Source organism: Kogia breviceps, chromosome 11 (genome assembly GCF_026419965.1).
Source record: "Kogia breviceps isolate mKogBre1 chromosome 11, mKogBre1 haplotype 1, whole genome shotgun sequence".
Taxonomy (NCBI): Eukaryota; Metazoa; Chordata; class Mammalia; order Artiodactyla; family Physeteridae; genus Kogia; species Kogia breviceps.
In genome coordinates this window covers 89445724-89472885 of record NC_081320.1, presented here as the reverse complement: position 1 = coordinate 89472885, position 27162 = coordinate 89445724, and the positions used below count along the sequence as shown (strand labels likewise).

The window sequence follows — 27162 nt, the reverse complement described above, 5'->3', positions numbered from 1 at the left end:
TCTAATTTATTTTTTACAAAAAACCAACGAGTGGTCACTATTATTAGTCCCATTAGAAGAAACTGAGTCACAGGACAGTTAAATGCTATAAGCCCCACTGCCTCTTGGACCCTCAATTCCGTATAAGAAACCCTCACTCTAACGCCTATGCCCACCGCCCATGACTTGAAGTAACACAGGCAGATCTCCTCTCTGTGTAAGTACAGGAGCGGAAAACACTGTGGAGACAAAGACTGCACGTGAGACGTGGAAAAGGAGAGAGGACATGAAGAAGCATCCCATCAAACGTGGCCCAGATCAGCCTAGTCCCAAGTGGCTGCCTAGACCCCTGGGTTGTCGGAATCACACATTCTCCTGGGCCCTGAAGGTTTGCGTCATGCATGACTACATGCTGTTAATATCGTTAATGACTTTGTACCTATCATGCCTTTTCTTCCCAGCCAGCTTATGCGCTCCTTGAAAACAAAGAGCATGCCTTCCCAGGCTGTTTGTCCTTCGGCAAATGAGAGTGTCCTGAACATTTTCAGAAATTTATCCCTCTGGCTCTGTTCAAAGTGTCAATCTCCCACCCATGTACACAGCAGGATCCTTCAGTGCTCTCCAAAGGCATTGGAGCCCTTAGGTGTAATCTGAGAACCACCAGCAAAATAAATAAATCCCTGCCCTGGTAGCAAATCCTTCCCTTTACTTCTTCCCCCATAAAACCAAACTTCTCCAACCCAATCTCACGAGTGCTCTCTAATGGGTTCTTTTGTTTTGTTTATTCCACTTAGCTCAAGCCAGAAGCAAACAAGAGAAAATGCACAATGAACCGCCTAGCATATCGCGTGGCATGGACTCAGGAACTCTGTGTTTCCTCCAGTACTGCTTAATTGGAAGAGTGCAAGCTTTCGCATTTTAAATGGCCCCCCAAATGACTGGGCAGTGAGTGGCAGGTCCCATTGCCAAGAATCCTGCTTCTCAGCCCATGGGCAGACTTGCCGCGTGGGCAGGGACAATGTAAACTTCAGGCTCTCATCTCTGCAACTGCCAGATGGCCCCTCTGATAGTAATGAGCAGAGGACTAGACTAGTCTACACCTCCAAATGGGGGTCCAGCTCAGGATTCACGTGTAGGAACCAGCCTCGGAAGGAGCTGCTTCTGCAGGGCTGGACTGAAAAGCAGAGTCCTGACGTGAGGAAAGGGCAGATGCTGAGACTTGCAAAGTTGAAAACCTCATGCAAGTTTCAAAATAGCAAGAAGGGAATCGAAGAAATCCCCAAACCCAGGGCTCAGAGCTAAACTGTGAAGACTGGAGCACACGCAAGCAGGTAGGGGGTGCCTACCAAGATGGGCTTAGCGAAAGTGAAGTACAAATGAGGGCTAGCGGAGCAACTGTCTATGCAGTGGTTTTCAAACATTTTTAACAGAGGAACTCTCTTTTTAAAACGAAAGCTATGCAACCCTAACACATAAACAATTTTTTAAAAACCACTTAGTAAATTAATACATTTACTAATTATAAGAACAACTGATAAGAACAATGGAATTGTTCTTTATTTATTATTTATTATTATTTATTATTTATTTATTATTATTATTTATTCTTTATTTATTGTTCTAACTTTATTAGAATGAAAATTTGAAACAGAGGATGACAGTGGCAGTTTTATTTCACCTGCAGCATCTAATTTATTTCAGTATTTTGTCTTGGTTCTACAGTTTCCAAGGAAAATATAAATCCCTGTCACAGAGACAAGCTGTTGGAAATGATAAATAGTTCTTTTTAACCAACTGCATTGCAACAGGATACTCTTCAATTAGGCAGAAAAAGGAAAAGCTTTATTCTGGAATTTGCAAAAAAATGCCCAAACATCTTGAAGAACAACTCAAATTTGCCTAATCACTAAAGGTGAGATTCCGTTGGTTTAAAAATCCCCAGCCAACTTCCCTGGTGGCGCAGTGGTTGAGAATCCGCCTGCCGATGCAGGGGACACAGGTTCGTGCCCTGGTCCGGGAGGATCCCACATGCCGCGGAGCGGCTGAGCCCGTGAGCCATGGCCGCTGGGCCTGCGCGTCTGGAGCCTGTGCTCCGCAACGGGAGAGGCCACAACAGTGAGAGGCCCGCGTACCACAAAAAAAAAAAAAAAAAAATCCCCAGCCAAGAACATCTACTAACATTGGCCCCTTGATTTCATGGATTGGCATGGACTGGAAACATGGCCCATTGGCCTGTTTTAAAAGTTTCTTTCTGTGTGGAGTGGACATAGAAGCCAAAGAGGACCCCAGTGGGGACCTGGTGAACAACCCAAGAATGCAAGAAGAAGGAAACTACCTAGTCCATAGCATCAAATAGCTTAGAAGCAGGAAAAAACAACAAAAAAGTAGAGTTTAGAAGGCTCAAGACAAAACCCCAGATGTATCATTTATTAGCTGTGTGACTTTGGGGAAATTATTTAAAATTTCTGAGCCTAAATGTTCTTATCTATAGAACTAGGATACTAATTTTCTTTCACTGGATTGTTACAAATATTAAAGGAGATGCCGTGGGTACAAGCCTGGCCGTTTAGTCACTCAGTAACTAGGACGAGGATGGAGCAAGAGTGACCTGAGGGAGGGGGACACAGAAGCCTGGTGGCTGTCTGGGGAACCTGACCCAGACCTGGGAGGGTCTCAGGAGCAGGCCTTCATCAGGTGGAGAGGGGAGGGAGGTGGGGGGGCTCACTTGGTTCCTCCCGCCTCCATGGGGATTGTTACAGGGGACAGAATAGAGTCCAAATGAAGAGCTGTAGAAGGTAGATAGAGGCTGAGGGCCACAAAGACCAGGAGATGCTAGCTATAAACACGGCAAATGCAAGGAGGACCTTGGTGCCTCTGCCTGCAGATTTCTGCAAACAGATATCCCCTACTCACTTTCCTCCCAAAAGTCTGTAGAGGAGAGATGGCAGCACCCATGCCAGACTCCACGGCAGATCAAGCAGAAAGGGGGCACACCGGGGCAATGCTACTTGGAGATGCCAACGCCAACCCTGTGCCCTGAATACACGTATACCGTGAGCTCACCACTTGATTAACGGAAGCTCTGGGCATCACAGTCCTGAGTTCTTTGATCCCTTCCCCAAATAGCTGCCTGCCCCCATTCACAAATATAATTTCTAGAGAACTTTCTTCCTATATGCAACCCCACTGGGGTCTCTTTAAACAGAATCCTAATGTTTCCCTTGCCCTGGGTGATTTACCACCACCATAGCTAGCCAACTGCCTTAGTCACCCTACAGCTCTGTCAGTCTATCTAATGCCTGATTAGATATGGGCCAAGATGAGATAAGGGGGTAGATTCTTCAGGAAGAGGAAGAAAGTAAAGCCCCAAACACTGCAGCCTTCCCCACAATGTGCAAGAAAGCAACACCCTTAAACATAGGCTGATACCTTCTCTTAGGCAGAATTTGTTGAATCCCAAAGGTCCTCTTCATTCCCACACTGCCATTTTGAACTCAAAGGTTCAAGTCCTGTGAGTGAAGGGCCTCACAGGCATGTGGCTTCTTGTGGGAACAATATATCAAAGGGGAGAGAGAGTCCACACCCCCTCCTAATGGATCTCTTAACAAGCTTACATAAAGATCACGGATTCACAGAGATCATTGTCCTGGTGACAGGGAGCTGTAATTGATTATTGTGACTTAGATGCTTCGAGAGTGATTCATTAGGGCCCCGTCATCTCTGGCATCTTTAATGGGAAGGGTTGGGTGGTACGTAAACATGGTTATGACAGGCAAGGAGAGAACAAACAGACCAGAGAGAAAAAGAACCACAGAGGTCTCTGCGAGGTGAATGAAGCCTTTTTTCCCCAGAAGGTTAAGATAATTGTCAAGAGATGCTCTTCCAACAACTGCCCTGACCCGGTGCTACAGCAGACCTAAGCAGTGCCAGTTCACATGACCTTCCCTAGGCATCTCAGAACGTCAAGCACAGAGCTCCACAACAGACAATTAAATGAGAGGCTGGGGTATAATGGTTGTACTATTTCTAAAGTGTACTTGATTTGCCTATAGGATAGCCACAGAGCAACGTATGGTCATGCTAACCCTTCTTGAGGGTCAATAAACCACAGGCAAATACACTCCTTATCCTTACTTGGCAAATAACATCACAATGAACCCCAAGGAGCTTGACTGCCTGCTGTATGAAAAAAAAAAAAAGTCATTTCATTATGATCTCAAGGAAAGTCATGTGTGAGTCACGGTGAATCCATCTCATTTTCTAGGATAAAGCCTGGCGCATAATGGGTATTCTAAATGGTTTACTGAAGTACTAGAATCTGGTTGTGTAACTGGTTTTACCCACTTCACCAAAACACTGTCACCTTTCTTCCTAACATTCAAATTAACCATTTAAATCTCTATCCAAATTATCAGGATATCCAGTGTCTCTTCCTTGGCCTAGAATTGCCTATGAGTCCAAAGTTTATTCAACCAAAGGGGCTAAGTCTAACTTTCAAACTCCAAGTAAAGTGAGAAGTAGAGAATCAGGTTTATCCAAAACTAAAACCCCAGGTCTTTGCCACATCGATTTCTGTCAGAAATAGATATATTTGGGTACACCGCAGTGATAACACACTTCCTGGTCCAGATCCCTATGCTAACAGTTGCGTTTTCTTCCAGAGAAACAACCCCACATAACGTACGCAAGAGTTGGGTTTGGCCAAGGATGTCCCCAGCTTGACTTCCCAAGGTCTTTGCTTTCCCCACACATGCTCAGCTATTGTTCCCTGGACAGAAGGGGCTGGTTAAGGGAAGGAGCTCCTAGCCTTATCCACCACTTCTGGGAGAGACTGACTTGGTGAAACCACAAGGTTGGCCTTACATTTATGTAAAGTCGTCACTCAAATGTTATTTTTTATTGTGTTGTTTTTTCTGAAAAGAATAAAGTTTGCTCCAAATTGTTTTCTTGATATCACCTAGAAAGACAGAAAAGCAGAGAAGTTGGCATTTTTAAATGGAAACTTTTTTACTTTTTCCTTCTTTTTTTTTTGCGGTACGGGGGCCTCTCACTGTTGTGGCCTCTCCCGTTGCGGGGCACAGGCTGGCATCAATCCCTAAGACATACAATGCAAGCATGTTTCAAAGAGGAGAGTGCAACATGTGAAAACAGAGAGTTAGCAGCAACAAAATATCAGTCTTTGAATCACAGCAGAGAACTGTTAGGGCTCTTAAAGAGCTTCCAGAATAGTCCTCCCATTAAATAAAAGGGGAAGATGAGACTAAAAGGAGAAATGGGCAAAAAACACAAACAAATAAACAAGCAAACATAAACAGGCACTTCACCTAAGAGAAAATGCAAATATATATGTAAAGTTGCTCCATTTCATTGGAAATGAAAGTTGCTAGTTAAAACAACATTAAGATATATTTTGCACTCACCATATATATTGGCAAAAGATTTAAAATCTGACAATACCAAGAGCTGGTGAAGAAGTAGAGAGATGGAAAATCTCTACTCAGTGAGTCAGTAAATGGCTTTAGAACAAATGTAGAAAGCAGTTGAGCATAACGTTGAACATACATAACCTTGGTCATCCCGTTCTTAGGTTTACACCCTAAAGAGACTTCAGCAGATGTGCCCCAGAAAAAAAGTCTAATAATGTGCATAACAGAATTGTCTGTAATACCGAAAAGCTGCAACAACCCAAATACCCACTGAGAAGAGAATGACTAAATAGAGATGAAGTTGTATAACAGCTTTCCACTTAGGACTGAAAATAAATGAACTATAACTACATGATTAAATCTCATAAATACAGTTAAAAGTGTAAAAAGCCAGTCAAAGAAAAATATATTACAGTATTTCTCAGTTTAATGAAGTACAAAAACAAGCAACACTAATCAATATATTGTTTATTGATTGGGGCATGTGTGTGTGTGTGTGTATAGTACCTGTAGAGAAAAACACAAGTAAAATCCAAGATCATAGTTAGCTATGGAGGTTAAGTGAGGATGCGGGTTGCATAGGGGAGGAACACATGTAAGACTTCAAAAGCGTGGATGATGCTCTATTTCTTAATCTAGGTGAAAGGTATCCAGGTATTTGTTTTATTAGCCTATCAACTATACATATGCCCTTTTGTATGTTTAACTGTCATCATTAAAAATAAAATTAAACCTGTAACTTTAAGACAACCAACATAAACTGGTAGTTAAAAGGTTAAGTAATTTTCCCAAGTAACTACAAATAAACAGCCAAGCCTGGACTTGAACCCAGAGGATCTAATTTCAGAATCCGAGCTTGTAATGACTATGTTATTCAGCCTATCATCCTCCTACACCATATATTCCAGACTCCTTACTTAACGTTGCTGAGTCTCAGATTCTTCATCTGTAAAATAGAAATTGAATATATATTTGTAAAGCTCTAAGCATATTGCTTAGCCCGCGCTAAGTGTTCAATCAAAGATAAGTCTAAGAAGGAGGAGACAGAGCAGAAGGGAGAAAACAAAAGAAAAGAAAAGAAGAAAAGAAAAGAAAAGAAAAGAAAAGAAAAGAAAAGAAAAGAAAAGAAAAGAGAAAAGAAAAAAGAAAAGGAAAGGAAAGGAAAGGAAAGGAAAGGAAAGGAAAGGAAAGGAAAGGAAAGGAAAGGAAAGGAAAGAAAAGGAAAAGGAAAAGAGAAAAGAAAAGAAAAGAAAAGAAAAGAAAGAAAAAGAAAAAGAAAAGAAAAAAGAAAGCCCAGTGAGAAGGGGCACCCTTAAGGGAACTGCACATGCCCAATTTAGAAAAGGCTCAGAGTGGAAGTGTAAACTAGAAAGTGTGTTTTCTCTTCATGGCTGCAGGCCCCAGAGCATCTGGTCTCATTAAAGGTGCAAAAGTCGAATATCCTATTGAAAATTCTCTTTGGTGTAGGAAATTAAGTTAAATTAAAAACATGACCTTTCTCTCAAACTGGCACAAGCGATCTCCTTTTCTGAGCATGATCGTATCCATCAGCAACACATCAAAACCAGACGTCGCTGGGGGACTTCTTTGGCTGAGCCATCAATCTCCTCGGAGACTCCCGTTTATTTGGCTCCATCCAGGCAAAGAGGATCAGGTTCTTCACAAAATCCGAAGGAAGAAGGTGATATCCACCCAGGGAGGAGGGTTTCAGGTCTTCTCTAACATTTCACAAGCCATTCACTCAAAGGCAGAGCTGCTAGCAGCCTGGAGGCTTTTCCCCACGCCCCTCACTTTGGATATCACATTGTGAGGGTGAGGGGCTGCTGCAGACAGAACTGCTCTCTCTGGCGGAGACTGAGCTGTGAATTCCGTTGTAATCCTATAAAGCCCAGCTGGGAGAGCTTTGGGGACCCAATAGGGGCTCTAGGCAGGAACATGCACCCAGGGCCTGACCTGATATGCCCTCACTCTCCTTGTTCTCTGCTGTGCCCACCGTGTCTCCAGGCACAGCCTCCTCTTTCCCAGCACCAAGATCCCCCAGCATAAAGGGGCATCATTAGTCCAGCCTCGGCATCCAAAAAACAACCACAAAGCCCATCCTTTTGCAACCCCACTCTTGTCCAGGACTTTCTGGAGTCACTCCTAGGATCCAGAGAGAACACAAGGGAAAGGGAACTCTCCAAAGAGCAGAACAGCAATGTTGACAAGACAGAAGACCAGAGCAATGGCGGCCCTGCGAGAAAGTGACTAGCCTTCTGGAGCCAAACTCCAAAGCAATATTCAAAAGTGGAGATAAATAATTTGTGCATAAGCATGGCAAATTAAACTGTTTCATACTATTTGGGCCTATAAAGAACACTAGTTCTTTATAGGCCCAAATAGTATGAAACAATTTAATTGCCCAATTTAGACGATGGTTATGTAAATTGTGGTCTAACGATACCATACCACTTAAAATAGTCTGTGTCATGGTAAAAAGGAAACTCTAGTCTTCAACTCTAATCCCTAATTTTTTCCAATTAAATTATTACTATTACTAATTTATATATTAATATTAAATAGAACTTCACAGTTTACAATGAGCTTTTCTCCTGTCAAATTTATTCCATTTAATCAGCACCAATATGTGAGGTAGATATTATTATCCCCATTTTATAGATAAGGAAATAGATGCTCAGAAAGATTAAATGATTTACCCAAGTTCAAATACCTAATAAGTAGCAGAGAAGAGATTCAAATCCACGTTCCTAATGGGAATTGGGCAGGGAGACACACACACATACATACACACACACACACACACACACACACACACACACAGAATAGTAAGCCTTACTTGAAGGGGCTTCAGATATTTGTGAAATGCAGTGGAAAATGTGTTTGATCAATATCAAGGGCCAAAAAAGACTTCTGACACTAACATGCTGAAAGAGCAAAGACATTCACAACTCTGGAGAGACTTTCACCCAAGACCCTTTGAAGTCAGGGGCCTGCTAAATAAATCCTAAAAAGTGGGATAGCTGTATCTAAAATAAGTTAATTAAATAATAATGATGATGCTGATGATGAAGAGGAGGAGAAAGAAGAGGAAAAGGAAAAGAAGAGGAGAAACGAATGAGGAGTAGAAAATAATGGTGCTAAAATAAAATGTGTTTCATAATTTTCATAACAAACACCTAACAACCCCTGAAAATCCCTTAAGGATTACATAATGGGGAACCAGAATCACACAGAGCTTGTTTATTTCCTTGATGCTTTTCATTGTTTTAATCTCCAAAAACGTCAAAGTGAAAGAAAGTAAAGAAAATCCTCCTTAAATATCTTACTTAACTTCCAATTTGTTCCTATGGGGTTAGTAAGGGTTGTGAAGTCTGAGAAGATGATTTGGAGGAGTATTAACACACAATAGCATTCATTATTCACAATAGCCAAGATATGCAAACAGTCAAAGTTTCCATAAACAGATGAATGGATAAAGAATGTGGTGTGTGTGAAATGTGATATGTGTGACAACATACACATATATACACACAATACACATATATATATACACACTACGCACACATACAATGGAATATTATTCAGCCATAAAAAGAAGGAAATCCTACCATTTGCAACAAACATGGATGAAACTGTAATACATTATACTGAAATAAGCCAGACACAGAAAGACAAACACTGTCCGATCTCACTTATATGTGGAATCGAAAAAAGTCCAACTCATAGAAGCAGAGGGTAGAATGGTGGTTACCAGAGGCTGGGGGGTAGGTAAATGGGGAGATGTTAGTCAAAGGGTACAAATTTTCAGTTATAAGATGAATAAATCCTGGAGATCTAATGTACAGCATGACTATAGTTATTGCATACTTGAAATCTACTAAAAGAATAGATCTTAAGTGTTCTTACAGGAAAAAAACAAAAACGTAACTAAGTGAGGTAATAGATGTGTTAATTAGCTGGAATGTGATAATCACTTCACAATGTATATGTATATCAAATCATCACACTGTACACTTTAAATATATACATTTTGTCAGTTATACCTCAGTAAAGCTGGGGAAAAATGCACAATATCTACAAATGCATTTCCATTAATAATAATATAATATAAATATGTAACATTATATATGAATAATATATCTATATATAATTATAATACATAAATATAATATAAATATATTATTATTATTGCAGGACAAAAGCATGCAAACAAAAACATACATTGAAATATGAGTAAAGAGAAAATTATACTTTGGGAATACAATATGAAATTATGTAATTGTGTGTGCAAATAAACTAAGGAGAAAGAGGTAGTAAAAAAGGAAAAGGAAAAACTGAGTACTTAATTCTATCCAAGGAGAAAAATATTTAAGCTACTGTACAAAACTCTGTTACACTAATAGGTTCCAAACAGACTCCTAATTTCAGGAGGTCATGGTCAATTCATATTTGTACATGGAAACCTACAAGTGCTGTTAATGAATCTAATGTTCTCTAAGTTTTTCATAAAAGGCTCTTTTAAATAAATGGAACTTGAGTAGCTACACTGTTTTTTTAAAAAATAGACCATAGATTGTGCAGTTTCTTTCCCCATGCTCCACCATGCCCTGAAATCTTAATTAGAGCCGTAGCTATCTGAACTATTTGGGCCTTTAATTTTATAGCACAACATTTAATTCCTATCGGTATAGTAAACCAGTAACTTCAGTGTTTGTGAAAACTAAATAAAGTTTATAAGCCTATCAAAATACCTCTTGTTTCTTGTAAATGTTTAGGAAACATTTCTGAAATGTTTCTGAAAGTTAAGGTCTTAGGAGTTAGTAGGCACCAGCGACCTCACTTTGCACTCTGCTTCCTTCTGAGCTAAGCAAATCCCTCACTCTTCATGGGGCGAGGAGAGGCACAAGCATCAGAGAGGGGGGATCAGAGAGGAGATGGACCAGAGCAAGAAGGACAGGCCGCCTTCACAGTCACACAAGGCCCCTGAAGACGGCACGCTTTGTCTATTAATGGCCGGGCAGCATCCATTAAAAAAGGCACCTTTATTTCCAAAAGATGTGAGTAATAAATGAAGTAGGAGCCCACATAGTAGTTTGAGGAATACAGTCTTTACTTATTCCCTACATCGCTTCTGAAAAAAACCACTTCACATCACTGCTCTTTGGCAAAGTCTTGAAATAATGCCTATATTTTGGAAAGTAATAAAAATCAGGGTCTTACTAAATGTTCCAAAGGACTACAGCTCTGCCTATAAGCCACTCAGTCTGTGAGAGAGAAATAACAGCAATACCGACCGACCTCATTGGGTTGTTGAGCATTAAACAAGAGAATCCATGACACATACTTAGTATAATGCTTAGCACAGAGTACGAACTCTAATGTACTATTACAAGTTGGTGCTATTACTGCTGGTGCTGTTGTTATTGTTTTAAGTGACTGTATGACAAGCCTTGAGTGACTTGTAGAGAAGCTATAGGTGGTGCGGCCTTTTGCTGACTCAGCACTTTCCCAGCTATTTTTCAGAGCTACTCACACCTTGATGCCTCCTCACTTTAGTCCAATGCAGTATCTGGAAACGACAAAGCCACTCAAGGTTTATTCATGTTTAGCCCTTTGAAAATCATGAGATACCGTGACATATTTCAAGTTATTTTAAAAGAGCTGTCATTACTTTTTCTCATGTCCTCTCTTCTTATTCTCTTGTGAACACAATTTAGTCAGGCTTTTTACTGCACTATTCCAGCAAAACAGCTCTTATCAAGACCTCCTGTGATTTCCAGAAGTCAATTTTTAGCCCTCACCCCACCCTCCTTATTGAAGTATATTTTCCCTTGATACAACTCACTTCCAAATTGAGTTTCCTTCCAAATTCTTCACCTTTCCCTACTCAGTCTCCATCCTGTCTCTCCTCATTTGCCCACCTTCTAAATGATGAGTGCTCCAGAACTCAGTCCTGTGAACTTTTCTCTATACTGTGAGTCTCATGTAGACTTGGGCCTTTAAATGCCCTTTGCATGCCAATGACTCCAGAATATGTATCTCCAGCTTGAACTCCATCCAGACTTCTATATCCCACTGCATCATTCTCCATTTAAACGTCTAATAGGTACATCAAACTTCCCGTGTCCAAAACATGATTTGGAATTTTCACTTCCAAATCTGCCCTGTCAGTCTTCTCTAGCTCGGTAATGGGTAGCTCTATCTTCCCATTTGCTAAGGATGGAGATGTTCTTAACTTCACTCTTCGGCTCATACCCAATTTCTGATCTGTCAGTGAATCCTACAGGCTCTGCCTTCAAAACAGAGAAAGAGAATACAAATTCTTCTCATCACCTCTACCACTACCGCCCAACTAAACGAGATGAGAAGCTATTGGGAGACTCTGAGCAGAGAAATGATGACAAAAGTTAGGTTTAAAAGGACCTCTGGGGCTTCCCTGGTGGCGCAGTGGGTGAGAGTCCGCCTGCCGATGCAGGGGACATGGGTTCATGCCCCGGTCCGGGAAGATCCCACATGCCGCGGAGCGGTTGGGCCCGTGAGCCATGGCCGCTGAGCCTGCGCATCAGGAGTCTGTGCTCCGCAACGGGAGAGGCCACAACAGTGAGAGGCCCACGTACTGTGGAAAAAAAAAAAAAAAAAAAAGGACCTCTGGCTGTACTGAATGCAGGAGGTCGATGGCAAAAACGGAATCAATCAAAAGCCTATTTCAGTAATCCAGTTCCTGGATCGCACTATGTTTTGCTGTATCCCCACTACCTAGAACAGTAGCTAGCTAATAATAAGTGCTTAGTGAGTGTTGTTGAATGAAAGAATAAATACAGTACCAGTGGATTCTGGAGGGGCTGGGTCCAAGGTCAGGGTTTGTCATGATAACAAACGGATTAGTTGAGCTACTTTCTCAGTGCAGAATACGCAACAAAGCACCAGCATATGTGATATGCGGTAGATGTTCAATAGTTGCATGTTTGACTATCTGGCAGCGGATGGATGAATGAGAGGATGAATTGACCAGCGGGTAGACATTAGGAGGCAGGTTAACCAAGCTGCTCCAGCAGCTTGGACTGTTGTGAGAAGCAGAGGGAAATGGAGAAAGAGGCCCCAGAGAAAACAATACACCCAGAATCATCACCAGAGTACCCCAGGAAAGGAATGGGAGGGAGACACCTGCCCTTCAGAACTTCCCACTCTCCAAAAAAATGTACTACACCCAGAAGTGTGCTTAAATTTTCAACATTACATGAAATTGACAAGGTACCTTATAAAATATTGGTTTTATTTGTTCTGTGACATTGTGAAAACTAAAAATATTTTATTGAGCCAAAATTTTTAAACATCTATTAAAATGTTGTTTTAACCCAGTTGTTAACAGTGCCTCACTTAAACAGTCTCCAACCCTCTCGGATTCTGCTAACTACCCAAACTCACCATATTCACATTAACACGTGCACAGCTTTCCATCACATAGTACGCATGTCTTACTAGTATCAGCATTTTCAGCTATATCACAGTTTAGGGTGATGGGTTTTTCTTCTCTTTTGGTCATGTAAGTATCTAAAAGGGATTACAATGTCTCTTTTTCTCTCCATAGAAATTTCTCAGTGACTTGTCCAAAAGCCACCGCTAGTCTGCTTCTCTCCCATCTGGGTCTCTTCATTCAGCGTTCCTGGCTCAGGATTCCTGGGACAGACTAAGCAGCATCCACTGTGGCCTGGGGTTGGGAGCCACAGCCATGCCCTAGGCAAGGATGGTTCAGCACTATGGACAGCAATGTGTTTGCCTGTGCCCACACCCCCACCAAAACGACTGTTAAGTCTGCTCTAAGGATACCCAGAATATACCCATATTATAGCACCTTGTACCCCCAAAATAGCAACAGCAACGGATGAGATTTACTGAGTACCTAATATGTGCCACTCATGGTACTAACCTATTTGATGTGTTACTATATTTAGTCCTCTCAAGAACTCGGCAAGATAGGTATTATTATTTCCATTTACTGAGGAAGAATCTAAGATTCAGAAAGCTTAGGTAACTTTCCAGATGTCAACAATAGGTCTCCAGAGTGGGTCCTTCGTCCCTTTGTTTTACACACACACACACACACACACACACACGCACACACACACTTCCTCCTGAGAGTCTGATGAAGCCTGAGTTTAGTGGGTTATCAGTTCACTTCCTGGCAGCAATCAGTGAGAGGAAGGTCCTACCTCAGAAAAGAAACTATGATAGACATTCAGGTGCCATCCAAGGAGAGCCATCAGTGTACAAGGGAGAAAGAAGGGGCCTCCAAAGACATGTTTTCCCCAGCCGTATCTACAGGTTGCTCACAAGGTCTTTGGGCATGTAAACCACAAAGATAGGCACATTCCATTTACAACTGCTTGTATGTTTTCATTTTCATGTCTCTGATGTCTACATTTTCTTCCCCGAGCATAGCAGTTTTCTAATCAGTCCTGCATGTCTCTTCTCAGCCATGTTACTGAGAGCCAGCCAGACAAGCTGCGAAGTCCTTGGCCACAGAAGCCCCCGGCTCCTCAAGGATGTGTGCCTCATTGTCTTAAATCTAGTAAAGGCTCTTTGATCTCCCTGCTGAGACAAGACTTCAGCCAAGCCTTTTTACAGGATCCCTCCAGACCTAGCACTCCCTCTTCTCCCAGAGCCCTTTGACGCTCACTGACACGCAACTCTCTCCCTCTCCTTCCTCATCTCCCATAGCTCTGAGGAGCCATGGGTCCCTCTAGGTCCTCCTCTCGCCTCTATGACACATCTCACCGAGCTGCACTCCCTTTTATCCATGGGTGTGCACGTGGCTGTCTCTCTAACTAGACTGTGTGTTTATTGAGAACAAGAACTACCTCTTAAGGAGGCAGCCTTATTCTGGGACTACTTCAACTTTTAAGCCTTATTCCTTTGACTTTCTATGGACCTATGTTCTTATCAGATGATGGATCCTAATTGTGACATAGAAAACATGGTCCCACACTCACAACTTTGAATCTCTCACAGTGAGTGTTCCCCCTTACTTTAGAACACTACCTCCCAAAATACTCACACACACACAAACACACAAGCACATATGTATATGTATGCATGAATGTGTGCCTATGTGTGTATCTGTCTGTCTGTACAGTACTTCCTCTGCTACTTAATCATTGACTTCCTAAGGGTAGGGGATATCTAGTTCTTCCCTGAATTTTCAAACTCTGGTACTGTTCCAGGCACGTAGAAGGTGACCAGGTATTTGGAAGGCAGATTTAAAGGCAGGGCATATGTATTACATAGCGCAAATATGGAGACAGGAATAACTCTCCCACGAGCTTTACCTGGAAAGAGCCTAACCAGCTAAGTCTAACCTGTCTGTGTGGGCTGCCCAAGAGCTGGGAGACAGTACCAAATCTCCAAACCCTCCCCCCTACTGCTGCCAACAAGGGACCTGGACAGGAAACACCTTTATACCAAATACCACAAACAACTCACCCCACAAACTCCCACTGATCCCTTCTGTGTGCCAGATCCTTCAGCTAGGAATAAGAAATTAATGTGGTTTAATTTATAACTGCTTTGAAAAAATACAGAAGAAAACTGAATTCATAAAGCAGAAGATTTTAAAAAAAAGGAGAGTAAACTGTTTTTGCTGAATGCCCACAGTGGATGGGGTTTATTGTACATACTATCTCATATAAGCATCACAACCAACCTGAGAGACAGACAGCCCTTTCTCCCTCTCAGGGGGCCCTAGAAAGACCTGAGCCCTGCTCTGTGGGCCCAACATGCATGCTGCAAACCTATAACCCTTGTGGGATGCAACCCCTGTGGGATGATCATGCAAGCATCTCCTCTCCACTCACTATCTGCTTCCACTTCGGCTACAGTTCACTAGAGATGGCAAGCCGGTTTGGGCACGTAATACAGTATAGTCTAGTAATGTTTCTTTATCATAGAAATACAGTAAAGATTTCCTGCTGTAATATTAAATGCTACTTAAAGGAATACAGATGCTGAATCTGAGCAGATTAGCTAAATTATAGTATAAACTCCAACTCTCAGAGTTGTATCCCCAAGGCAAAGTAAAATGTCCAGTAGTGGTTACCCCATCCCTCAACAAAAAACAGCTTTTTAAAACGTGATGCATATAAGATATTACATTTCGTAAACTATGTTAGCTTTGGGCGGGTTGCATGTTTTCTACTGGAGTTAATACCACATACTGAGGTGTAGGAACTTAAGACAGGCATCTAATACAGTGGGCCACTTAGGCAAAACGAAATGTAAACCCAGCAATGCACTCCACACAATGTGACTGGTGTTGCATCGCTTCTGGTCCTCACTGATTCTTCCTCTGCGGTGTGGAATCCTTCACCTCTGGCCACAGCTCTGGGCAACTGGGGTGGAGAAGCATATGTTGAATGAGTAGATGAACTTGGTGCATGTCCTCCAAACCTTGCTCTTTGGGAGGCCCTGCCACTGCCCTCAAGACAACATTGTATTCCAGCTTTGTGTTTCAATCCTAGATCTGGAAAAGGTGTGCTTTCCAAGGATCCAAACTTCCACCTTCCCCCAGATTATTCAGTGTGCCCACCCCATGTGCACTGAAGTTCCCAAAGAGTCAAGACTTAGACCCACCTCCCACTGTGTGTGATCTCTATATAAATAGCTGACACTTGTTGAGAATTATGATGTGCCTGGCACTGGGCTAAACTCATTACATGAATGATTTTCTTCACAACTTTATTAGGCATATAATTGTTTTTACCCCCACTTTCCAAATAATGAAACTGATGCAATTCTAGAAGACAAACTCAAGCGTTTTACCTTATGTTGCTATAATTCCAGGGCCTAGACTAGAGCCTGGCATATAAGTGCTCAAGAAATAAATGTTCAGAAGAGTGACAGCATCAGCACAGTGGACTAAGAGTTTCCTACCATCTTCCTCTCAAAGAATACTATTTAAATAATCACCTACAGATGAGGGTGCCTTTGTGGAAGTCCAGAAGTCTAGTAGAGAAGTTCCACCACATGGCTGGAGGAAAAAATATTCCAAGATTGGATGCCGTCAAGAGGGTAAGAGGATCCGTTTCATTTTACCTACACCACCCCTCCCCAAGACAGCAGAGCTCAGTGCCGAGAGAGACCTCCTCAGCCTGTGATTTTTCTGATGAGGGAAAATGTGAGCATGTGAGTGAGCATCCAGCTTCCCCAGCTACGTGGGGCACCACCAAAGACACCCAGGTCTTTCCCACCCCACCCAGAATACTGAGGTGTGCTGCATGACTGGGGAGTGGGCTTGGAGAGCAGCAGCTAGGGGTCTTGGGCAGCATCAGAAGAACATGGATCCTACTAACTGTGTCGTTCACCCACAGATCCCCCCCAACTGGTACCGACGCCCCCAATGCTCCACAGCCTCGCCCCACCCTGTGGTCAGCTCCCTGAGCATGCCTGCTATGGCAGCAAGAGCAAGCCCTTGCAGAAAGCTAGTGAACACATGCAGAAAGCCAGCCCAAATCTGCAGAACTGTGAGAAAACACACAAACGTGAGCATTCAGTAGGGTCCTACGGAAAGCAAAATGGAAGATGCTAACATCAAGTGTGGCTTTTCAGGATTGACAGGAGGTGTACAATCTCCAGAATTCCCCCACCAAGAGGGAACAAGAACTATGGAACAAGAGTATCAACAGAAAAGATCTGAGAAAAGCTCAGAATTCCTAACATGGATGATATTTAGAGAAACGGAAGGTATTTCTCTCTGAAAGTCAGTTAGTAAAGACTGGAGGAGGTGACTGCTTCTTCAAATATAGCAATATAAAACCTCAAGGAAAATTTAAAATTAAGGAAACATGACACCACCAAAGAAACACAATAATTTTCCAGTAACCAACCTCAAAGAAATGAAGATCTGAGATCTGCCCAATAAAAAATATGAAATAGTCATTTTAAGAGAGCTCAGTGACTACAAAAAAACACAGACAATTCAATGAAATCAGGAAAACAATTAAAAAATGAGAAGTTTATCAGAGAGACAGAAATCATTATCAAAAACAACAACACAGAAATTCTGGAGTTGAAGAATACAATGAATGAAATGAAAAAATGTAATAGACAGCATCAACATCAGACTGGATCAAGTAGAAGAAAGAATCTGTGAGGTAGAAGACAGATCTTTTTACATTATCCAGTAAGTGGAAAACAAAGAAAACAGAATGAAAAGATTGAAGAAAGCCTATATGAACTATAAAATAAAAAATCATGTATTATTGGAGTCCCAGAAGTAGAAGAGAGGGAGAAAGGGGCAAAAGCTTATTTAAAGAAATAATGGCTGGGGCTTCCCTGGTGGCGCAGTGGTTGAGAATCCGCCTGCCGATGCAGGAGACACGGGTTCATGCCCTGGTCCGGGAAGATCCCACTTGCCGCAGAGCGGCTGGGCCCGTGAGCATTGGCCACTGAGCCTGCGCTTCCGGAGCCTGTGCTCCGCAATGAGAGAGGCCACAACAGTGAGAGGCCCGCTTACCGGAAAAAAAAAAAAAGAAATAATGGCTGAAACTTCCCAACACTGGGGAGAGATTTGGACATCCAAGTTCATGAAGTTTGCACATCTCCAAATAATTTCAAGCCCGAAGACCTTCTCTAAGACACATTATAATGAAGCTGTCTAAAATCAAAGACAAAGAAAGAATTTTAAAAGAAGCAAGAGAAAAAATTCTTCACATACAAGGGAACCCCCATAAGGCTAATCAGAAGATTTCTCAGCAGAAACTTTGCACATCAGGAGACAGTAAGACAACTGCTAAAATAATTTGTTAATGGACACACAGTATAAAAAGACATAAACTGTGACATCAAAAACAAAAAATGTCAGGGATGAAGGGGAGTAACTCATACAACTCAATAGCAGCAAAACAAACAGTCTGATTTAAAATATGGGCAGAGGACCTGAATAGACATTTTTCCAAAGAAGACATACAAATTGCCAACAAGTTCATGAAAAGGCACTCAACATCACTAATCATGAGGAAAATGCAAATCAAAACCACAATGAGATATCACCTCACACCTGTTACAACAGCTATTATCAAAAAGACAAGAGATAACAATTGTAGGTTAGGATGTGGAGAAAAGGGAACCCTTGTGCACTGTTAGTGTAAATGTAAATTGGTACAACCTCTACAGAAAACAGTAGGAGTTTCCTTGAAAAATTAAAAATAGAACTACCACATGATCCAGCAATCCCACTTCTGGATATGTATCTGAAAGAAATGAAATTACTATCTGGAAGAGATACCTACACTTCCATGTTCACTGCAACATTATGCACAATAATCAAATATGGAAACAACCAAAGTCATCATCAATGGATGAATGGATAAATAAAATGCCATTTTATATATACAAACATTCGATAGATAGATAAAAATGTAAATATATGACTATTATTTAGCCATTATAAAAAGGAAATCTTGGGACTTCCCTGGTGGCGCAGTGGTTGGGAATCCGCCTACCAATGCAGGGGACACAGATTCAAGCCCTGGTCTGGGAAGATCCCGCATGCCGCGGAGCAACTAAGCCTGTGTGCCACAACTGCTGAGCCTGCGCTCTGTAGCCTGTGAGCCACAACTACTGAGCCCACGTGCCATGGCTGCTGAGGCCCGTGCACCTAGAGCCCGTGCTCCACAGCAAGAGAGGCCACCAAAATGAGAAGCCTGCACACTGCTACGAAGTGTAGCCTCCAGTCGCCGTAACTGGAGAAAGCCCACGTGCAGCAACCAAGACCCAACGCAGCCAAAAATAAATAAATAATCAAATTTATAAATTAAAAATAAAAAAGGAAATCTTGCCATTTGTAAAAACATAGATGGAACTTGAGAGCATTACGCTAAGTGAAATAAGCAAAGAAATTATACAACGAAAAGAATACTGTATGATCTCACTTATTTGTGGAATCTAAAGAAGCTGAACTCGTAGAAGCAGAGTAGACTGGTTGTTGCCAGGAGCTGGGGGTGGGGGAAGTGGGGAGATGTTGGTCAAAGGTACAAACTTTAGTTCTATGATAAATAAGTTCTGGGGATCTAATGCACAGCATGGTGGCTATAGTTAACAATACTGTATTGTATATTTGAAAGGTGCTAAAAGAGCAAGTTAGGGCTTCCCTGGTGGCGCAGTGGTTGAGAGTCCGCCTGCTGATGCAGGGGACACGGGTTCGTGCCCTGGTCCGGGAAGATCCCACATGCCGCGGAGCGGCTGGGCCCGTGAGCCATGGCCGCTGAGCCTGCGCGTCTGGAGCCTGTGCTCCGCGATGGGAGAGGCCACAGCAGTGAGAGGCCCGTGTAACGCAAATTTAAAAAAAAAAAAAAAAAGAGTAAGTTAAATCTTCTCACCACACACACACAAAAGCTAATTATGTCAGTTGATGGAGGTGCTAACCAATCTTTCCGTAGTAATCATTTTCACAACATATACATGTGCTTAATAATCACACTGCATACCTTAAACTTACAAAATGTTATATGTCAATTTTATCTCAATAAATCTGGAAAAAAAACTGTAAGAAAAAATTGTTGAGTGAATGAATGAAGCCAAGGAAAATTAACCTAAGTTTCCAAGGCCACATAGTGTTGAGTCTAGAGAATACTTTTGAAAGTGGGACTTCTGGCATCCCTGTGCTGTGCTGGTGCTGACATTCTCTAGGCAGGTCCAAGTTAGCGGTCAGCTTGCTAGCACAGTGTGGGGACAATGCACAAGACGAGGAAGGACACAGACATGAGTCCCGGTCCCGGTCCCACAGCTTACAAGTGCCGTGAGACAAGTCCCTTAAGGTTTCTTAGCTTCTCATCTGTAAAATTATACAGTAATATCTACTTTTCATTGTGTTGGCAGTTATTGTATAATTCTACTTAATTTCACTATACCTAAAAGGAAATAGCCATTTCAACTTCACAGGGTGGATGTGAAAATTACAAAAGATAATAAACTCTGAAATCACTTTCCAAACTAAAAAGATCTGTGCAAACTGAAGACAACAGCAAAAGCAAGAGAGAGGTGGAAATACATTTTCCAACATTATACACAGTCACTGCTTCCAGGACCACTTCTCAGAGAAGCCTTAGCTGTATCTGCCCTTTGTCTACAGCACTCAGCTCACTGAACCTCAGGGCCACTAATCAAAGCTTGGGCAAAGGATTTTTACAACAGGAAATTTCAGGCATAGCCTTAACCCCAGGATATTGATATCACTATATTCCCATCTACAGGAATTCGCAGTCAAACCTGGCCCAGCACCACCTGCTAGCATGCTACCCCACAGCCCAGCCAGCTTATCCAACCTTTGCTGAAATAACTACACCTGTGGCATCTGCTTCTGATTCAAGACCTACCATTCTAGGTGTCCATTCAGTTTCCACTAAGCTAGCCACCTAACATTCTATACCACTTGTTAAATGTTGAATTGTATCCACCCCCCCCCCAAAAAATATACTAAAGTCCTAATACCCAAAGCCTCAGAATGTGAGCTTATCTTAAAATAGGATTGTTACAGATGTAATTAGTTAAGTTAAAATGAGATTATACTGGGGTAGGGTGGGTCCCTAATCCAATGTGACTGGTGTCCCTATATGAGGATGTCCACGTGGAGACCCAGACACACAGAAGCAATGGCACTGATGGGGAAGGCAGACACTGCAGTTACGCAGCTACAAAGCAAGGAAACCCAAGGACTGCCGGCTAACTACCAGGGACCAAGAAGAGGCAAGAAGGAATTCTTCTGCAGATTTCAGAGAGACTATAGCTCTACCGACACCTTGACTTCAGGCTTCTAGCCTCCAGAACTGTGAAACAATAAACTCCTATTGTTTTAAGCCACTCAGTTCATGATATTTTGTTACGACGATCCTAGAAAACTAATACACCAACTACTATACTACAATGCAGCAAAAGACTGCAACAGCCCCTCTCTCACACCTGATTCACCAAAAGCAGGATTCCCAAACAAAGCTCCAAAGAGGCAATGTATCTCATTTATCCAGGAAGCAGTGCTTTGGCAGACTTAACTATGAAATTGTGGCCATATGACTCCGTTTTTTAAAACAGGGAGACTATTAAGTAAATTATACTATTGTGGTAAGTAGAGATACATGCCCTGCATAATCCTGGCGATTATCAATATGATGAAGTTGACTCCCCTGATTAGGTCTTGTGATAAGACACAGTCAACCTTGAGACAGAGTATTCCGGTGGGCCTGACCTAATCAGATGGGTCCTTTAAAAGCAAAGCGTTTTCTCAGTTGATCAGAGAAGAAGCCAGAGATTCAAAACACCATAAGGAGTCAATGCACCACTGCTGGCTTGCAGATCAAGGGAGCCACATGTCAAAGGAAGGCAGGTGGCCTCCAGCTAAGAGCAGTCCCCAGCTAACAACCAGCAAGGACATGAGGACTTCAGCCGTACCATCTCGAGGAACTGAAACCTGGTGACAAGAATGAGCTTGTAAGTGATTCTCCCCAGAGCCTCCCGAGGAGAACTTAGCCCAGCTGACACTTTGATTTTGACCTTCTGAGACCTGTGCAGAGACCCCAACTTCTGATCTACAGAACCGTGTGCTAATAAACGGGTATGACTTTAAGTTGCTGAGTTTGTGGTAATTTGTTACACATGAATAGAGAACTGCAAATATATTCACATAACATATTTCAAAGGTGTTTTCATTAAAAGTGCAAGAAAACTGGCAAAAGTTGATGATATAATATTTGTTTTTTTAAAAAAGGAAACCAGGGCTTCCCTGGTGGCGCAGTGGTTGAGAGTTCGCCTGCTGATGCAGGGGACATGGGTTCGCGCCCCGGTCCGGGAAGATCCCACGTGCCGCGGAGCGGCTGGGCCCGTGAGCCATGGCCACTGAGCCTGAGCGTCCAGAGCCTGTGCTCCGTCAACGGCAGAGGCCACAACAGTGAGAGGCCCGCGTACCGCAAAAATATAAAAAATTTAAAAAATAAAATAAAAACGGAAACCAAATCCAATATACAATATAATTGCAATTTTGTTTAATATCTATGCATAGATGAAAAACTGCATGAAGACACAAGATGGCATCAGAGGTAATATCTGGTGAATGGACTGAATATTTTAAATTTCTCCCTTATACTTTTCTGATCCAGTTTTTCCACGATGAGGGTATATTACTTTAACAAGCAAAAATAAAATCAGTCGTACTTCAGTCCCTGCCAAGAACAAAGCATCTGGTTTTGCGGGGCTGCTAAAGTATTTCAGCTGGCTTATCGGTAAGAAGGAAAAGAAATCTCAGATAGCATTCTGTACTAATATTATAAATTAAACTCTGTTGTGGAGTGAAAATACAGAAACGCCGAGCAGGCCAGTCTCGGAGGCTGTGAATGAACTTTGGAAAGGCTGAAATATCCGCCTTCACCGCTAGTCCTGCTGACCATCACATCCCCTCTGTCAGGCTGAGCAGCCTCTGGAGGTGCGGTGACAAGGGGATTACTGAGAGGACAGACAGGCCTCCTTCCCCTGCATTCTGACTGGCTCTGTAGACTGGCTGCATGCCTCAGAGGGCACCGGACAGAGGCTTGTCTTCAGTACGGACCCCTTGGCTCAGAGGTACCAGAGGGTCGGAGACATTCCCCGACCCAGAGGGGTGAGGGCTTTCTCACAGCCATGTCACTCCTCCCATCTCATGGTGGAGAGAGAAAACAAGGCATGTGGAAGGGAAAATTCACAGGGCTGAGGTTTCTGGATGCTTCCTTCACAGCAGAGCTCCCCACACGCCCTACAGAGACCCTACATGCTAAAAGAAAACTAGAAAAAGTCCTGGCCTCGTGCGATGAGTCCCAGCACACCCCCGCCCCTCCTTCCCTCTGGCTGCCGGGTTCCTTAGCGAGTGGTTGGCACTCTTACAGCTTCATCTTCATTATACTGGCAGGATGGCTTTATTTGCCTTCTGAATTTTCAAGGGTTTCTTTTTAAATACCAGGTAAAATGGAAATAATAGGTATAGCCTTCATGCTAGCAGATTACACTTACCTGAAAAAGCACCATAGGATTTGTCCCAGAGCGAGGCTGCTGTTCCCTTTCTGGAAAGTCCCTCCAGCTAGCCCCATCTCCCTGGCTGGAGCCAGGGTCCAGGCAGCCGCAGTCAGTGCCTCCTACTCCAGGTCACACTCACGGCTCTCATTCGCAGCCCCACTGAGCAGGAGACTTCCAGAAACACAGCTAACCACTTACCTTCTCTTCCCCATGAAATCATCATTCCTGTGATTGGGCCAGAGCTGTCGTCCGGTTCCTGCTGAGCTGGGAACGTCTCCTCACGTTGTTCGGGTGTCACAAAAGACACGGGGCGCGCTGAGACCAGCACAACTGGCCTCTGTCTTCAAGGAACCTGCCATCAATAAGTAAACAGATAATCATAATACAGTCTTAGAAGGTTGAGGTTTCTACAGCAGCACATGGGAGAGATCCCCGGACCAGACAGTGAAGGTAAGGGGTCTAGTCTGAGTGACCTAAGTTACTTGACTGCCTTCTCCAACTGTGTGTGTGTCAGCCACACTGATCATTAGTGCCTCAAGTACAAGACGAACCCCTGAAGGGCAGTGGAAAGCTGCAGGCATGTCTCTGGGGCCTCATACTCCACTCTGCCATCAGCCCTTGCCAAGCCCAGCTTCGGTGCTCCACCATGACTCAGGCTCACAGCTTATATCCTAGCTAGTGAAATGAACAGAAACGCACAGGAACCTAGTGAAATGGACAGAAACGCACAGGAACCTAGTGAAATGAACAGAAACGCACAGGAACCTGGTGAAATGAACAGAAACACACAGGAACCTAGTGAAATGAACAGAAACACACAGGAACCTGGTGAAATGAACAGAAACACACAGGAACCTGGTGAAATGAACAGAAACACACAGGAACCTTTTATGCCCTCTCAAGAAAGCTGCAGCCCTCCTGATGGAATAGGGACATGAGAGCCCTGGTGCAGGCAGGAGTCAGCTGCTCGTACCCTCTCCCCCTTCTCCCACAAGGGGCTCCAGCCTGAATGAGACAGCCTGAGTGAAGCAGGAGGAGGGTCTCTGCCTTGTGCCTGGAGGTCAAAGCTAGGACCCCAGCCTTCAACATTTCTGGGCCTGGATTCAGCACACCTTGGGGGGCCCAAAGCTTTCTCAGCCCACAAATCTTAGCTGCTCTCTCCCTCTCCAGGAAGGGTTAAGGCCCAGCACTCTGTGTCCTTGTAGGCAAGGTGAATCGGAATCTGGGAACTTCAGTAAATCTCAGTTCCAGGGAGACAGGAGAGGGCCCAGAGAGTGCAGGGACTTTGGGGTCTGAAGAATCTGGGTTTGAAGGCTGGTTCTATGACATACGTTGTCACCTTGCGCAGAGGTATACTTCTGCGCCTGTGTTTCTTCATCTAAAAAAAATAAGAATAACATGTCTGGATGCCAATCTCCCGGCACAGGGTTTTCCATATGGTAAGGCCTCAAGCAATCGCAGTTCCTCCCCCTGGGCCTGCATTCTAAACATGAGCTCTAAGGAATGAAGGCTTTTCATGAGAAAGTGAGGGATTCTAGGTCCCTGGGGAGAAGGGAAGGGAAGCAGGTGAGGGGGTCTGTTTGTCTTCACAGGGAGGGAGCCTCTCACAGGTGTCTCTGAAATCACCCTGCCCACGGGAATGCTTTCAAGTAAGGCAGTGTCTTTGCACAACCTCTAGAGGCAAGCCGCCTGGGCCAGAGGGGAGCGTGCCCCCCCAAGGGCTGCACGAGGCACAAAGTCAGCTGTACACCCAGCCGTCTAGCCGTGCATTTACATGGGGGTTTTCTGGGCACCTCAAAGAGCCTGGTGTTGGCCAAGCAGGCTGACTGGCCACCCCATTGTGTAAAACAATGAAACCTACAAGCTGGGAAGAGCAGAACGGTCTCACCTGGCTTCCTCAGCGGCTACACCAGCAGAGCCTCACCGATCCTCCCTCCCCATGGCCTCCCGGCCCGTGCCTACTGCACTCCTCAGAGTGACATACATGGCAGGGGAGTAAACCACTATTAGACACGTAAAGAAAACTCTAAACATTGCTTTGCATTTTTTCTACCAGTCAAAAATGTGCTTTGCAGCCAATTGTGAAATGACCTTAACATCCACAGCTAAAGTCCATGTAATACCTAGCTTTGGCTCACTCCCTAATTGCAGACTCTCAAGTTATGAACAGAAGATGAAACCTGCAAGGTCGTTTCCTGAGTTCCTTGTCCCATCTAAGAACCAGTCCAGAGATGCAGGGAGGGAGATCCTAGCCACCATGAGGGTGGCCACAGGGCTTCCTGCCCCCTACAAATGGCCTCATGCGGAAAATCCCATTTCGACACAGCAGTACTGTTGGTATGGTCCAACTACCGCTGAGCCCTCTTCCTCTGAAACAGAAAATGAGTTTGCCTTTACTGTTTCTCTAGAAATAAATATTTATGATTCAAACCCTCGTGTTCATTATTTCAAATTTTGTATTTTTGTAATTGTTCTTACTTGGAGAGCATTTGGTTTACTTTTATTGTGCTTCTGGGACAAGTCAGAATATCCACATGCTTCAGCATATTTCCTAAAGGTGAGATTGATTTTCTAATTAAAACTATTTCAACCCACGTACGTCTGCTACACAGTTCTACAAACCATGTGCGAGGCTTCTGCCTTAATCCGCGTGGGTGACATAACTAGATGCCCAACAGCTAAAGAATCAGAGTATCCAGGAGAGAGAAATAAATTTGGTTCTCACTCCTAGCAAAAATGGACATAGTCAACCCTGTAGATGAAGTCTGAATTTTTTTTAATCTATCCTATAGCAGTTTTCTGATTCCCTTTGCTCTAAGACGTTTTCGAGGCCAGAAGTAGCTGAAAAGCTAGGTGCATTTGCAGATGCTTTTTTTTAGGAAAAAATAAAAAGAGGTAGATAATCTTTAGCAATATTATCTATATTTATGGCACAAATTTAAATTTTCTCTGACAAAAACTGTAGCAGTTAAAAGCGATAAGTATTTTTATTCTCATTGACAGGTAAGGAAATTGAGACCATGGGATGCTATGTGATTTGACTAAGGTGACGCAGCAAAGTTGAGCAATAAACTTGTGCTGAGACTAAGGTCTCCTGCTTCCCAGTTCCTTTTATGTGGGTTATCTGCCAGACTTACTGAAGTGAACATCAGGCTGTAACACATATATCTGGAAAAAGCACAGACTGTTGATCTCATTTTGTATAATGTCCACACTTAGCCTATTCTCTAGTGCAAGTCATAGACTTTAATCAGTAAATAATATTAACTGAAGAGAAGTTTTTGCTTTATATTTCTCTTCCCCACCAAGGCAACAATAAGAAATCTATAAGGCACAATTTTGGAAGAGAAAAAAAAAATCCTATCCCTTTAGGAAATACTTTGACAGTGAAGAAAACTAACCCAATATTTTAGAAAAATTTGGATAGATTCCTGAAATTCTATTGGCAAAAATTAAATGAGGCTTAAAATTCTATGGACAGATGTATATTTAAAATTATGATCTGAAATCCAGACAAGGGAGTAGCGCAAAAAATAAATCCATGCTCTCAGCCACCATATACGTTAGATTTTTTTCTTTTCATAAACAATGTAATAAAACACTCAGTCTTACTGGATCAAAACTCAAGAGGTTACAGCTAATCTAAAAATATCAATTGTTCTTTTTATCCACAGAGACCCTACATACCAACATTTGAGATCAAGCAAAAGTTTTGTAATTTTATAATAAA

The 27162-nt window shown here is 42.9% G+C and overlaps 1 long non-coding RNA gene across 1 annotated transcript in view; it reads right to left on the bottom strand.

Annotated features, from left to right (window-relative positions):
* The window catches only part of LOC136792180 (uncharacterized), a 44289-nt gene that overhangs the window by 11314 nt on the left and 5813 nt on the right, over nucleotides 1-27162 (bottom strand). Inside the window, exon 2 of the long non-coding RNA XR_010835629.1 lies at nucleotides 23631-23784. This is a non-coding gene — a long non-coding RNA (uncharacterized lncRNA). The remainder of the gene's footprint in view (nucleotides 1-23630; nucleotides 23785-27162) is intronic.